Genomic DNA, 14,017 nt, shown 5'->3' on the forward strand with positions numbered 1-14,017 from the left:
GGGAAATAATAAATACAAAGGGTTTAGTGCATTTTTAGAACAGTGAAAATACTATGGTACTGTAATGATGGATTCCCGCTATTATCATCTGTCCAAACCTATAAAATATACAACACCAAAGTGAACCCAAAAATTAAAATGTGGACTTTGGAGGACATGCTAATGTAGGTTCATGAACTCTCACCAATGTGCCACTCTAGTCCATGAGGCTCACACAGGGAAGGACAAGCATTCATAGGGGCACTTATATGAGGGAGAACCTGCATGTGTAGGGCCAGTGAGATATGTAAACTTTTTGTTGAGTTTTGCTGTGAACATGAAACATATAAAGTATAAAGCTGTATTCTGTTAAGAGAGTTATACATTAGTAGGTCAGTATCCAGCAGATCTGAGGTCTTTTTTCCACACACAAACTGATCTTAAAGGATGCACATTGTTTGTGTTTGTTTTTGTTATTGTTGCTTCTATTTTTAAAGATTTTATTTTTAAGTAATCTTATACCCAACAATGGAACTTGAATCAAAAATCCTGAGATCAAAAGTCACATAGTCCAACAACTGAGCCACCAAGGTACCTCTATTCTCACTTGTTTTTGATACATATCTAGCTAAAACATGACTGACATAAGATCTAAATCTTTCTCATTTATTATTTCATTTTAATCCCAGCATAGTTACCACAGAGTTATATTAGTTTCAGAGGTACAATATAGTGATTCACAATTCTATACATTACTCAATACGTGTTCATTATGTAACTGTACTCTTCATTCCTCTGTTTCACCCACCTGACCCCATCCTCAACCTGTGATGATGTTGGTAGTTCTACAGTTAAGAGTCTGTTTTTTGGGTTGCCTACTTAATTTCATTGTTTGCTTTTTTTCCCCTGAAATTCCACATATGAGTGAAATCATATGGTATTTGTCTTTCTCTGACAGGTTTAATCTGCTTAGCATAATACCCTCTAGTTCAACTTACATTGATAAAAATGTCCAAATTTTTTTCTTTTTCATTGCTGAACATTATTCCCTTTTATTTATATATTTAAAATTTCTTTATCCATTCACTGTTGATGAACACTTGAGCTACTTCCAGAATTTGGATATTCTAATAATGCTACAATAAACATTGGGGTGCGTGTGCCCCTTTCTATCACTAAGTTTGTATCTATTGGGTAAATACCTAGTAGTAGTGCAATCACTGGACTGTAAGATATTCCTATTGTTTAAAATAGGAAGCTCGGTATTTTCCTCCATAGTTCCTGCACCAGTTTACATTCTCATCAACAATGCACGAGGGTTCCCCTTTCTCCAACATCCTTGCCAACATCAGTTGTTTATATAATTGGTTTTAGCCATTTTGATGGGCATGAGTTGGTATCTGATCCTTTTGATTTACATTTTCCTAATGATCAGTAAAGTTGAACATCTTTTCATATGCCCATTGGGCCATACGTGTCCAATGTCCTCTTTGGAGACATCTGTTCATATCTTCCACCCCTCCTTAAGTTGGGTTTATTTGTTTTATGAGTGTTAAGTTGTGTAAGGTCCTTATATATTTGGATATAAATCCTTTATTGGATACATCATTTGCATATCTTCTTCCATTCATTATGTTATATTTTAGTTTTCTTCACTTTTTATTTTGATGTAGTCATAATAGTTTATTTTTGCTCTTGGTTCCATTGCCTCAGGTAACATCTACAAAGATGCAACTGCCCCTTAGAACAATGTATTACTTAAAATATAACCCCTGGGAAATTTTACTAGTTACTGAGCACATTTAGATATAGCCTTAAGAAAAACAGATACTGCAACAGCCCTCTGGGGGAGAGGATGATATATGGCCTTGAGGCTGAGCAGCTGGGGATGCCAGGCTTGCTCAAGGCCAGACTCCACCTGCTTCATGGAAGCTGAGCATCAGGGAAACCCCCGCCCACTCAGGGCAGAATGCCACCTGCTTCATTTTTCCGTTATCTTCCCTTTCCCCCCGGAGAGCACCTGTGGCTGCTTAGGTAAGTCCTTTGAATGTGCTTGTTCAACTATAAACTTTATAATGCTTGTCCAGATGTATTCTGCCTTCCTTCTTGTTTATCTACAAGGCATGTGACTAACGTTTGACTTTCATCAACTCTTCTGTTGGTTACTGTTTCTTTTTTTTTTTTTTAAAGATTTTATTTATTTATCAGAGGGGGGGGTAGAGAGCGAGCACAGGCAGACAGAATGGCAGGCAGAGGCAGAGGGAGAAGCAGGTTCCCTGCTGAGCAAGGAGCCCGATGTGGGACTCGATCCCAGGACGCTGGGATCATGACCTGAGCCGAAGGCAGCTGCTTAACCAACTGAGCCACCCAGGCGTCCCTGGTTACTGTTTCTAATAAAAACGAGACTATGAAGTTACTAGGGGCAGCAGTCTTTTTGACTGTTGTCCCCTGCTCCCATTCTCTTGCAGCTGACTTGTCTCATTCTTCAGCCTGTCCTTTCTTATGGAATTTCTATGTCCACTGTCTCAAACTTAGGCCCTTCACCCAATCTGAGTTTATTTTGTAGTATAAGAAAGTGATCCAGTTTTCCCAGCATCATTCGTTGAAGAGAGTATCCTTTTTCTATTGGATATTCTTTTCTGATTTGTCTAACATTAACTGACCATATAGCTGTTATAGCTGCAGATTCATTTCTGGGCTCTCTGTTCTGCTCCATTGATCCATATGTCTATTTTTGTGCCAGTACCATATTGTTTTATAACTGTAACTTTGTAGCAAAGCTTGAAATCCAGAACTGTGAAAACCTCTAGGTTTTTTTCTTCTTTCTCAAGGCTGCTTTGACTATTTAGGGTCTTTATGGTTGCATATAAATTTTAAAATTCCTTGGTGGTTCAGTCAGTGAAGCATCTGGTTTCAGCTCAATTCATGATCTTTGGGTCCTCGGGTCAAGTCTCATGTTCATTCCCTGCTCACTCTTTCTCTCTTGTACTTGCTCTCTCTCAAATAAATAAAATCTTTGAATAATACATGCATTTTAACAATGTTTGTTCTTCCAATCCATTAGCATGGAATGTTTTTCCCTTTCTCTGTTTCTTCCTCAATTGCTTTCATAAGTGTTCTATAGTTTTCAGAGTACAGGTCTTTCACCGTTTTGGTTAGGGCTATTTCAAGATATCTTCTGGTTTTTGGTGCAATTTAAATAGGACTGTTAATTTCTTTCTGGTGCTTCACCATTAGTAATAGAAATGCAATGGACATCTACTCATTGATTTTGTAACCTGCAATCTTATTGATGAGGGAGCAGGAGGCTGGCTGAGGACACAGCAGGAGCTGGTGCCTTGCACCCCCTCTTCACCCGCTCCCCTCCATATGTGTGGCATTCCTCAGGCACCCATGACTGCCATAAAATGATAAATAGTTAACTTGCAGGGATCACAATCCTGCAGAACAGGAATCTCCCTTGCCCTACAAGATGTCCTAGAGACCTGAACAGGGAGGTTACCTTATCAATAGCACAAATTTCCAGAGGCAAATAACTCTTGGTTCCTGAAGTCCTAATGTCCCCCTCCCACCATAAACTGGAGGAGATTGGGGTAGAAAGGAATGTAAATGATAGCCGGATCATAATGCCCCACCAAGAATCCCCCATTATCTTGATGTTAGTGCCTGACATAAAGACGACATTGATCAAGCCATAATGGCAAAGACTCCCCCCCGGCACCTTGTAGACCCTCCCTAGCATGTGAGAACTCTGTCGAAATCCCCCATTCCTTCACCACCTCCCCCCCAACCGTGGGGTATATAACATGCCCACCTTCACAACCCGGGGCAGCAGCAGCTCTTCCTGCCCACGGGTCCTGTCCCCGTGCTTTAATAAACCACCATTTTGCACCAATGACGTCTTAAGAATTCTTTCTTTAGTCGTCGGCTCCGAACCTCCTCACCCCACCGAACCTGACTTAGGTTCTGGGACTTCATCATTATGAATTTGTTTATCACTTAAGAGTCGTTTTTTAGTGGTGTCCTTGGGGTTTTCTATATGAAGTATCATGTCATCTGCAAATAGTGAAAGTTTTACTTCTTCCATACCAGTGTATATGCCTTTTATTCCTTTTGCTTGTCTGACTGCTGAAACTAGGACTTCCAGAACTATGTTGCACAATGATGGAAATCACTGCCTCATTTCCAAACATAGAAGAAAAGTTCTCAGTTTTAACCAAGAAAGATATTAGTTGTTTTTCATAGATGGCCTTTATTATTTTGAGGTATGTTCCCTCTCAACTCACTTTCTTGAGGATTTTTATCATGAATGCGTGTTGTACTTTGTCATATGTTTTCTGCATCCATTGAAAACATCATATAGTTTTTATTCTTTATTATTCTTTACTTTATTAACATAATGATCACAATGATTAACAGGCAAATACTAAATCACACACTCTTATTCTAAGAATAAATCCTGATTGATTGTGGTAAATAATTTTTTTAATGTATTGGTAAATTCAGCTTCCTAGTATGTGGGGGTATTTTTGAGGTATGTTCAAAAGAGAAAACAGTCTGCAGTTCTCTCTCTCTCTTTGTTTTTTGGTTGGGGGTGTGTCTTTACCTGGTTTTGGTATTGGAATAATGCTGACCTCGTGGAATCAATATTTGTTATCTTTTCTTTCTTTTCTGTATTTTGGAATAATTTGAAAAAGATAGGGATTAACTCTACTGTAAATATTAAGTAGAAATCAGGTGGGACGGATTTTTTGAATTATTAATTCAGTTTCACTGCCAGTAGTTTGTATGTTTGTAGGAATGCATCATTTCTTCCAGGCTGCCCAAACCAGGAAGTTGGCATACAAAATTTTGTTGACATACAAATTTTCAAAAATATTCTCTTATAATCCTCTGTATTTCTCTTGTTTAGTTGTTATTCTTACTTCTTTCATCTGTGATTTTATTTATTTGATTATTTTGTTTTTTGGATGAGTCTGGCTAAAGGTTTACAATTCTGTTGATCTTTTCAAAGAATCCACTCCTGGTTTCATTGATCTATTCCATTGATCTACTGTTTTTTGTGGTTTCTATAACATTTATTTCTGCTCTAATCTCAATATTTCCTTATTTCTGTTGGCTTTAAGATTCATTTGTTCTTTTCTAGCTCATTTAGGTGTTAGGTTAGGTTGTTCCTTTGAGACTTAGACTTCTTGCTTAATGATGTAAGTGTGAACTGCTACACACTTTCATTCTTCATTTTCACTTGTTTCCATGCATTTTTGTATTTCTTCTTTGATTTCCTGGTCAACCCATTCACTGTTTAGTAACATACTGCTTAGCCTCCAGGTAATTGTGGTCTTTCCAGTTTTTTCCCCCCTATGGCTAAATTCTACTTTCATACATTGTGATCTCCAAAGATGGATGGTGGAGACAAGATGGCAAGGAAGTTGGAGGAAGCGCCGTTTCAACCTGTACCCTGAAGTGAGCTGATTACCTACCTACCAAAGAACTACAATCATCCATGAAATCATCCTGACATCAGAATTATACATGTCAGTACCCTGAGTCTGGAGACCAGCATTAACTTGGAGTCTGGCTGAAAGCACTAATAAAGAGGAAAGGATCACAGGGGGAAATTATGGGAACTGGGATTAGGGACAGGGGCTTAAGTCCCCAGACCCAGGACAGACAACCATGGCACAGAGCCAGAGAGACCACGGCAAAGAAATCAGGTCTTGGTCCCTGAGCCGCCTGAAAGCACATGGGATGCGACTGCCATGAGGGGCTGGGAGCCTCACCAGCTGGAAGCACAGTCTTTTTGTAGTCCCCCCCACAAACACTGTGTGGTGCTATCAGAGCCTGAATCAGGCCCTGCGCGCAATTGCTTCTGAACAATCGGGAGTCCCCACCCAAACGAAAGAGAAAAGAGAGAGGTGTGAGAAGGTGGCCACCCCATGCTCTCAGACCTGGAAAGACCAGACACTTCCAACCTGGGGCCAGCAGGAAAATCTCAGTGTACGATCCCTGCTTGGAACCTCTCTGGCAGTGCGGAGCTGCCCAGACAGCTGTCACTGTCATGGTTTTAGGTCCCCAGGGACCGTGACTCGGAACCTGCTCTGCCAGAGGCGGAGAGGAAACTTATCTGCTCAACAACACCCAGAGGAGAACACACTGAGGCTTCTTTCTGAAAGGAAGGTCGGGGTGCAGTTTGCTTTCCTCTAAACCTCCAAAAACCATCAAAAGCGGTCAAGGCGAGAAGAAAAAGAAAAAAAAAACTAACAAACAAACATAAAAACTTCTAGAGAACAAAAGCCTGAAAAACCGGTTTCCTCAGAGCCCACCCCCTTGAGGGGGGCAGGAGAACTTAACTCAGGAACATAGCCTGAAAACCCAAGTGGCAGACCTCTCCCCCAGAAAGCAAACCAGGAAAAAAAGAAAAAAAAAGATGACAAGAGAAAAACCACCACTACTTCATAGATACAACATTTATTTTTAATTCATTCCCACTATTCTAGTTCATTTTCTTTATATAGGTTACTTTTAAACCTATCTACCATCACAGTGAGATGTCCACTACATCAAATTGGATAATAACCTTTTAACCTGAACTTTTTGATACATATACCTGTGATTTTCTTTTGCTTTCCTATTTTTTCTTTTTTTTTTAATTTTAGTTTAGTTGAATTAAGATTATTCTTTTTTTTTCTTTTTATTTTTTTTTCAAAGATTATTTATTTATTTACTTCACAGAGAGAGGGAAAGATCATAAGTAGGCAGAGACACAGGCACAGAGAGACAGGAAGGGAAGCAGCCTCCCTGCTGAGCAGAGAGCCCCATGCTGGGCTCAATCCCAGAACCCTGGGATCATGACCTCAGCCTAAGGCAAAGGCTTTAACCCGCTGAGCCACCCAGGCGCCCCTTATTTTTATTTTCTAATATTCACATAGAGTTAAACTTCAAGGCAATCCCTTTAGCCCAATCGATGCTACCCCTATAGGTAAACCAATTTTTAATCCCCCTTTGAGTCCTTTAACAAAGATATCAAGATACATCCAGGAAGAATCAAAATGACGTTCCTATCTACACTGAGAATTTAAAACCACTCTCCCATCTTTTTCTTCGCCAGTGTTTCTATATATTTGGGTTTCTCCTGACAGTATATAAATCTTATAATAGGGTTTTTTCTTTTATATATATATATTTCTTTCTCTTACCATATACTTTCATCAGTCATTTTATTTGTCTGTTTTTGTTTGTATACTTCATAAATCTTACCTTCAGGCCCATGTGTGCTCAGCCTTCTCTACTATCTTTCTTTATTTTTTTCCTGTCTCTCTCTCTCTCTCTTTCTTTTTTCTCTTTCTTTTCTCGTTCATTTGAGTGGGGACTCCTGATTGTTCAGAAGCATTCCAGGGTGTAACTTGACTGCATCATGGTCAATATATCCAGCTACATCCATTCAGCCATCTCTCACCAAAATGACTAGGAGGAGAAATGCCCAACAGAAGAAAAATACAGAGGATGGGCCTTCTGCAACAGTGCTAACAGCTATCAACATAGACAATATGTTGGAAAAGGAATTCAGACTAACAATTACCCAGAAAATACCTAGGTTGGAGAAAGTCATGAATGACCAAACGGAATTGATTAGGGCAGAACTGAAAGCCACCAGAGATAAGGATCACAATGCTCTCAATGAGTTCCAATCTAATCTAAATTCTCTCAAAGCTAGGGTAACTCAGACAGAAGATAGAATTATTGATCTGGAGGACAAAAAGATAGAAAGGATCAGGAGGAAGACTGGAACAAATAGTTTATAAGCCACAAAAACAAAATCAGGGAAATAAATGATGCCATGAAACATTACAAGGTAAAAATTTCTGGAATCCCTGAGGGGTGGAGTAAGAAAGAAGTCTAGAAGATACAGTGGAACAAGTTGTCCATGAAAATTTTCCCAATCTCACGAATGGAACCAGAGTTCATGTACTAGAAGCAGAAAGGTCTCCCGCCAAGATTATAGATTCTCAAAAGTCCTCAAGACACCTAATAGTAAGAATGAAGAATTATAATTGTAGGCAGAACCTCTTGAAAGCAGCTAGGACAAAGAAGCTCCTTACTTACAGAGGAAAGCCCATCAGAATAACATTAGACCTGTCTACAGAGACCTGGCAAGCCAGAAAGGGCTGGCAAGATATATTCAGGGCACTAAATGAGAAGAACATGCAGCCAAGAATACTTTATCCAGCAAGACTAACATTCAAAATGGATGGAGAGATAAAGAGTTTCCAAGACCGGCAAGGCTTAAAAGACTATGCAACCACCAAGCCGACACTGCAGGAAATATTAAGGGGGGTTCTATAAAAGAGGAAAAATCCTAAGAATAGCATTGAACAGAAATACAGAGAAAATCTACAGAAACACAGACTTCAAAGGTAACACGATGTCAATAAAAATGTATCTATCAATAATCACTCTCAATGTGAATGGCCTAAATGTGCCCATAAAACGACAGAGGGTTGCAGATTGGGTAAAACGAGAGGACCCATCCATATGTTGTCTACAAGAGACCCATTTTAAACCTAAAGATACACCCAGACTGAAAGTGAAGGGATGGAGAAGCATCTTTCATGCCAATGGGCCTCAAAAGAAGGCTGGGGTACTGATTCTATTGTCAGATAAATTAAATTTTAAACTAAAGACTGTAGCCAGAGATACAGAAGTACACTACATCATTCGTTTTTTTTTTTTTTTAACACTACATCATTCTTAAATGGACTATCTACTATCTAGAAGATCTAATAAGACCTAACAACTGTACATATCTATGCCTCCAATAAGGGAGCAGCCAATTACATTAAAAAACTATTAATCAAGATAAAGAGTCATATTCATATGAATACATAAATAGGAGATCTTAACATGGCACTCTCATTAATAGACAGATCATCCAAGCAGAAAATCAACAAGGAAACAAGAGCATTGAATGACACATTGGACCGGATGGACCTCATAGATATATACAGAATATTCCACCCTAAAAAACGGAGTACTCGGGCGCCTGGGTGGCTCAGCGGGTTAAGCCGCTGCCTTCGGCTCAGGTCATGATCTCAGGGTCCTGGGATCGAGTCCCGCATCGGGCTCTCTGCTCAGCAGGGAGCCTGCTTCCTCCTCTCTCTCTGCCTGCCTCTCTGCCTACTTGTGATCTCTCTCTGTCAAATAAATAAATAAAATCTTTAAAAAAAAAAAAAAAAAGGGAGAGATCACAACTAACACCAAGGAAGTAGAAACAATAGTCAGAATTCATTATCAACAGTTATATGCCAGTAAGTGAAGCAACTAGATGAAATGGATGCATCTGAAAACCTATAAACTTCCAAAACTGAACTAGGAAGAAATTGACAACATAAATAGACTGATATCTAAGTAACGAGATTGTAAGAGTGATGAAAAGCCCTGCATAAAACAAGAGCCCCGGACCTGACGGATTCCCTGGGGAATTCCACCAAAATTTCAAAGGAGAAATAAAACCTATTCTCCTGAAGCTGTTTCAAAAAACTGAAACAGAAGGAAAACTTCCAGACTCTTTTTGTGAAGCCAATATTACCCTGTTCCTCAAACCAGGCAAAGACCCCACCAAAAAGGAGAATTTCAGACCAATATCATTGATGAATATGGATGCTAAAATTCTCAACAAGATCCTAGCCAACAGGATCCAACAGCACATTAAAAAGATTATCCACCATGACCAGGTGGGATTCATCCCTGGGTTGCAAGGATGGTTCAACATTCACAAATCAATCAATGGGCTAGAACAAATCAATAAAAGAAGAGAGGGTGCCTGGGTGGCTCAGTGGGTTAAGCCGCTGCCTTCGGCTCAGGTCATGATCTCAGGGTTCTGGGATCGAGTCCCGCATCAGGCTCTCTGCTCAGCAGGGAGCCTGCTTCCTCCTCTCTCTCTCTGCCTGCCTCTCTGCCTACTTGTGATCTCTGTCTGTCAAATAAATAAATAAAATCTTTTAAAAAAAATAAAAGAAAAGAAGAGAGAGGAACAACTTGGTCCTCTCAATTGGTGCAGAAAAAGCATTGGACAAAATCCAGCACCGGTTCCTGACTAAAATGCTTCAAAATACAGGAATAGTGGGAACATTCCTCAACTTCATCAAATCTATGAAAAACCCAGAGCAAATATCATCCTCAATGGTTAAAAGCTCATAGCCTTCCCTTTGAGATCAGGAACATGTCAAGGATGCCCACTCTCACCACTCTTGTTCAACATAGTATGGGAAGTCCTAGCAACACAATCAGACAACAAAGAGAAATAAAAGGTATCCAAATTGGCAATGACTGTCTTCACATATAACATGATCCTTTATATGGAGAAAGCAAAAGACTTCACCCCCAAACTAACAGAACTCATACAGCAATTCACTAATGAGGCAGGATACAAAGTCAATGTACAGAAAATCAGTTGCTTTCCTATACACTAACAATAAAAATACAGAAAGGGAAATTAGAGAATTGATTCTATTTACTATAGCACCAAGAACCATACCTGAGAATAAACCTAACCAAAGAGGTAAAGGATCTGTACTCAAGAACTACAGAACACTTATGAAAGAAATTGAAGAAGATACAACAAGAAGAAAGATCCTTCCATTCTCATGGTTTGGAAGAATAAACATTGTTAAAATGTCTATACCGCCTAGAGCAATCTATACTTTCAATGCCATTCCGATCAAAACTCCCCTGGCATTTTTCAAAGGGCTGGAGCAAACAATCCTAAATTGTGTATAGAATCAGAAGAGATGTGGAGTTGCTAAGGAAATGTGGAAAAAGAAACAAACCTGGGGCCATCATGTTGCCTGATTTCAAGCTTCACTACAATGTGGTGATCACCAAGACACCATGGTACTGGCATAAAAACAGACACATGGACCAGTGGAACGGAGTGAAGAGCCCAGATTTGGACCCTCAACTCTATGGTCAAATATTCTTCAACAAAGCAGGAAAAAATATACAGTGGGAAAAAGACAGTCTCTTCAATAAATGGTGCTGGAAAAATTGGACAGCTGTGCATAGAGGAATGAAACTCAACCATTCTCTTACATCATACACAAAGATAAACTTGAAATGGATAAAAGACCTCAATGTAAGGTAGGAACCCATCAGAATTCTAGAGGAAAACACAGACAGTAACCTTTTCGATATCAGCCACAGCAACTTCTTTCAAGATATGTCAAAGGAAACAAGAGCAAAATTGAATTTTTGGAACTTCATCAAGATCAAAAGCTTCTGCACAGCAAAGGAAAGAGTCAACAAAACAAAGAGGCAACCCACAGAATGGGAGAAGATATTCACAATGACAGTACAGACAAAATGCTGATATCCAGGATCTATAAAGAACTCCTCAAACTCAATGCACACAAAACAGGTAATCATGTCAAAAAAATGGGCAGAAGACATGAACAGACACTTCTCCAATGAGGACATACAAATGGGCTAACAGACACTTGAAAAAATGTTCATCATCACTCTTAGCGCCAACTTAATGGTAAAACCTGTTTAACTATTAGGGCCTCGTTAGCCAGAGCGACTTCATGTTGCCTAGGTAGCCATATTGTTTACATCCACGGACTTCATTCCAGAAATAAATGCCCCGGTAGTTGCTGGTATGGTTCCGGGTATTGATTCCAGATCCGCCTTAACAATAGAAGCCACATACCTTGGGTCTGCAGTTATGCCCTATAAAACCAGCCTGTGAGATTGGGAGGGGGTCACTTTCTTTGGAGGTGGCCCTGGCCTATCAGTCTGACTTCTATTGCTTGACATAAAACAAAGATCTACATAACTTTTACTTTGTCTCAGTCCCATTCCCCTGGCCGGTCAGTCAGACTTATAATGCTTGGCATAGAATAAAGCTTTGCATAAGTTTCACTTTGTCTCAGTCTCGTTACTTTGATAACGGACCCCAACAATCACTAGCCGTCAGGGAGACTCAAATCCAAACCACATTGAGATACCTTGAAATACCACCTTACACCACTTAGAATGGCCAAAATTAACAAGACAGTGAACAACATATTCTGGAGAGGATTTGGAGAAAGGGGAACCCTCTTACACTTTTAGTGATAAAGTCAATTATCATATGGTTTCACTTATTGTGGAGCATGAGCAATAACATGGAGGACACTAAGAGAAGGGAAGGAAAAGTGAATTGGGGGAAATCGGAGGGGGAGTCGAAGTATGAGAGACTGAAACACACCAAGGGTTTTGGATGGATGGGAGAGGAGTGGGGAAATGGGGAAACCTGGTGGTGGGTATTAAGGAGGGCATGTATTGCAAGGAGCACTCACTGGGTGCAGTGCATAAACAATGAATCTTGGAACACTGAAAAAAAAAAAATTAAATAAATAAATAAATAAATAAAACCCACAATTAAATGTGAAGATCAAAAAAAAAATTATATGGGTGTTCTATGAACATTATAAATTTGACAGCTTAGATCAAAGAGTAGCAAATATTCCTAAGAGAGCAAATTTCTATTTCTCTAAGTAAAGCTTACTGCCTGTGCTTCTACATATACTAGAATACAACCACACACATTCATTAGAAATTTTCTATGGCTACTTTTGCACTGTAACAACAGAATAGCTGTAAACAGTATCCTCAAAGTTTAAAATGTTTGCTAGTAAAGCCTCTACAGGAAAGTCTGCGGGCTTTGGATTAAACAGATAAATTCCTTGATAAAAACAAATGAGAAAATGGATTGAAAGCGAAAGAGAACATCTGAATAGTTCTGTATCTATTAAAAAGATACTGAATTTGTAGTTTGAATCATTTCTACAAAGACCTTGAGGTGCAGACAATTTTTGTGGTGAATTTCATCAAATATCTCAGGAACATTTAATACCAATTTTACAAAACCTCTTCGAGAAAAGAAAGAGGAACACTCTCTATCATTGATTCATTCTATTATAACAGTATAATTCTGACAACAAAATTACAAAGAAATTACAGGAAAAGATAACTATAGAGATTTAAAAAAAAGGTATCTATAAAAGTTAAAAATAACTGACAATTATGATTCAGAATTGGGGAAAAAAAAAAGTAGTATTTACCCTTATGTGAAAAAGAGGTACAGATACCTTGGAAACAAGAAACCATTATTCCTGAACCATCTCCATTCTCTTAAGGTATGGTTAAAGAAATACATTATAAATCAAGTTACAGAGGAAAAATCCATCATTCTCGGAAGCATGCATGGGTTCTTCACCTTGAAAAATAATTGCAATATCAAAGCAAACAGAATAAAAGGACAGTAGCATAAGAAATATGTCACCTTTGGGGCACCTGGGTGGCTCAGTGGGTTAAGCCTCTGCCTTCAGCTCAGGTCATAATCCCGGAGTTCTGGGATCAAGTCCCGCATCAGGCTCTCTGCTCCGCAGGGAGCCTGCTTCCTCCTCTTTTCTCTCTCTCTCTCTGCCTCTCTGCCTACTTGTGATCTCTATCAAATAAATAAATAAAATCTTTTTTTAAAAAAAGAAAAGAAATATGTCACCTTCAATTTTCTTGCTCAAATAGGGCTTGATTTCATGACTGTGAGATCAAGATGTGAGCTGAAATGGAAGAGTCAGACACTAACTGAGCCACCAGGTATGCTGCCCCTTGTTTTTAATATATTCTAATTTGCAACACAGAAATAAAGCTATGAACATGTCTTAAGTATTCAACTCTGCGTTACCAGATGAAACCACTTACCTGCAAAAAGCTGTTACATCACACATAAACACACACACACACACACACACATATATATATATATATATATATATATATTTTTTTTTTTTTTTTTTTGTAAAATAAAACCTATAGCCACTTCATACAGTCTTCCTAAGTATATTGGCTCCAAGGGCAGTTGTGACTGTCCACAACTATGGCAAGTTGTTACAAGTCTAGAAAGAATTGACTCTAGAAGTGACTGACTATGTAAGTAACAAAATATTTTATCTATTCAGCAATAACAAACCCAAGGCACAAGGCAGAAGTAAGTTGTTTC

At 39.0% G+C, this 14,017-nt stretch overlaps 1 protein-coding gene across 1 annotated transcript in view; it reads right to left on the reverse strand.

Annotated features, from left to right (window-relative positions):
- LOC123394097 (protein WWC3-like) overlaps positions 1-14,017 on the reverse strand; it is a 172,274-nt gene that overhangs the window by 77,412 nt on the left and 80,845 nt on the right. The gene's annotated exons all lie outside the window — the stretch shown is intronic.

This window comes from Mustela putorius, unplaced genomic scaffold (assembly GCF_011764305.1).
Source record: "Mustela putorius furo isolate JIRA1106 unplaced genomic scaffold, ASM1176430v1.1 tig00001448_pilon_pilon_pilon, whole genome shotgun sequence".
Lineage (NCBI taxonomy): Eukaryota > Metazoa > Chordata > Mammalia > Carnivora > Mustelidae > Mustela > Mustela putorius.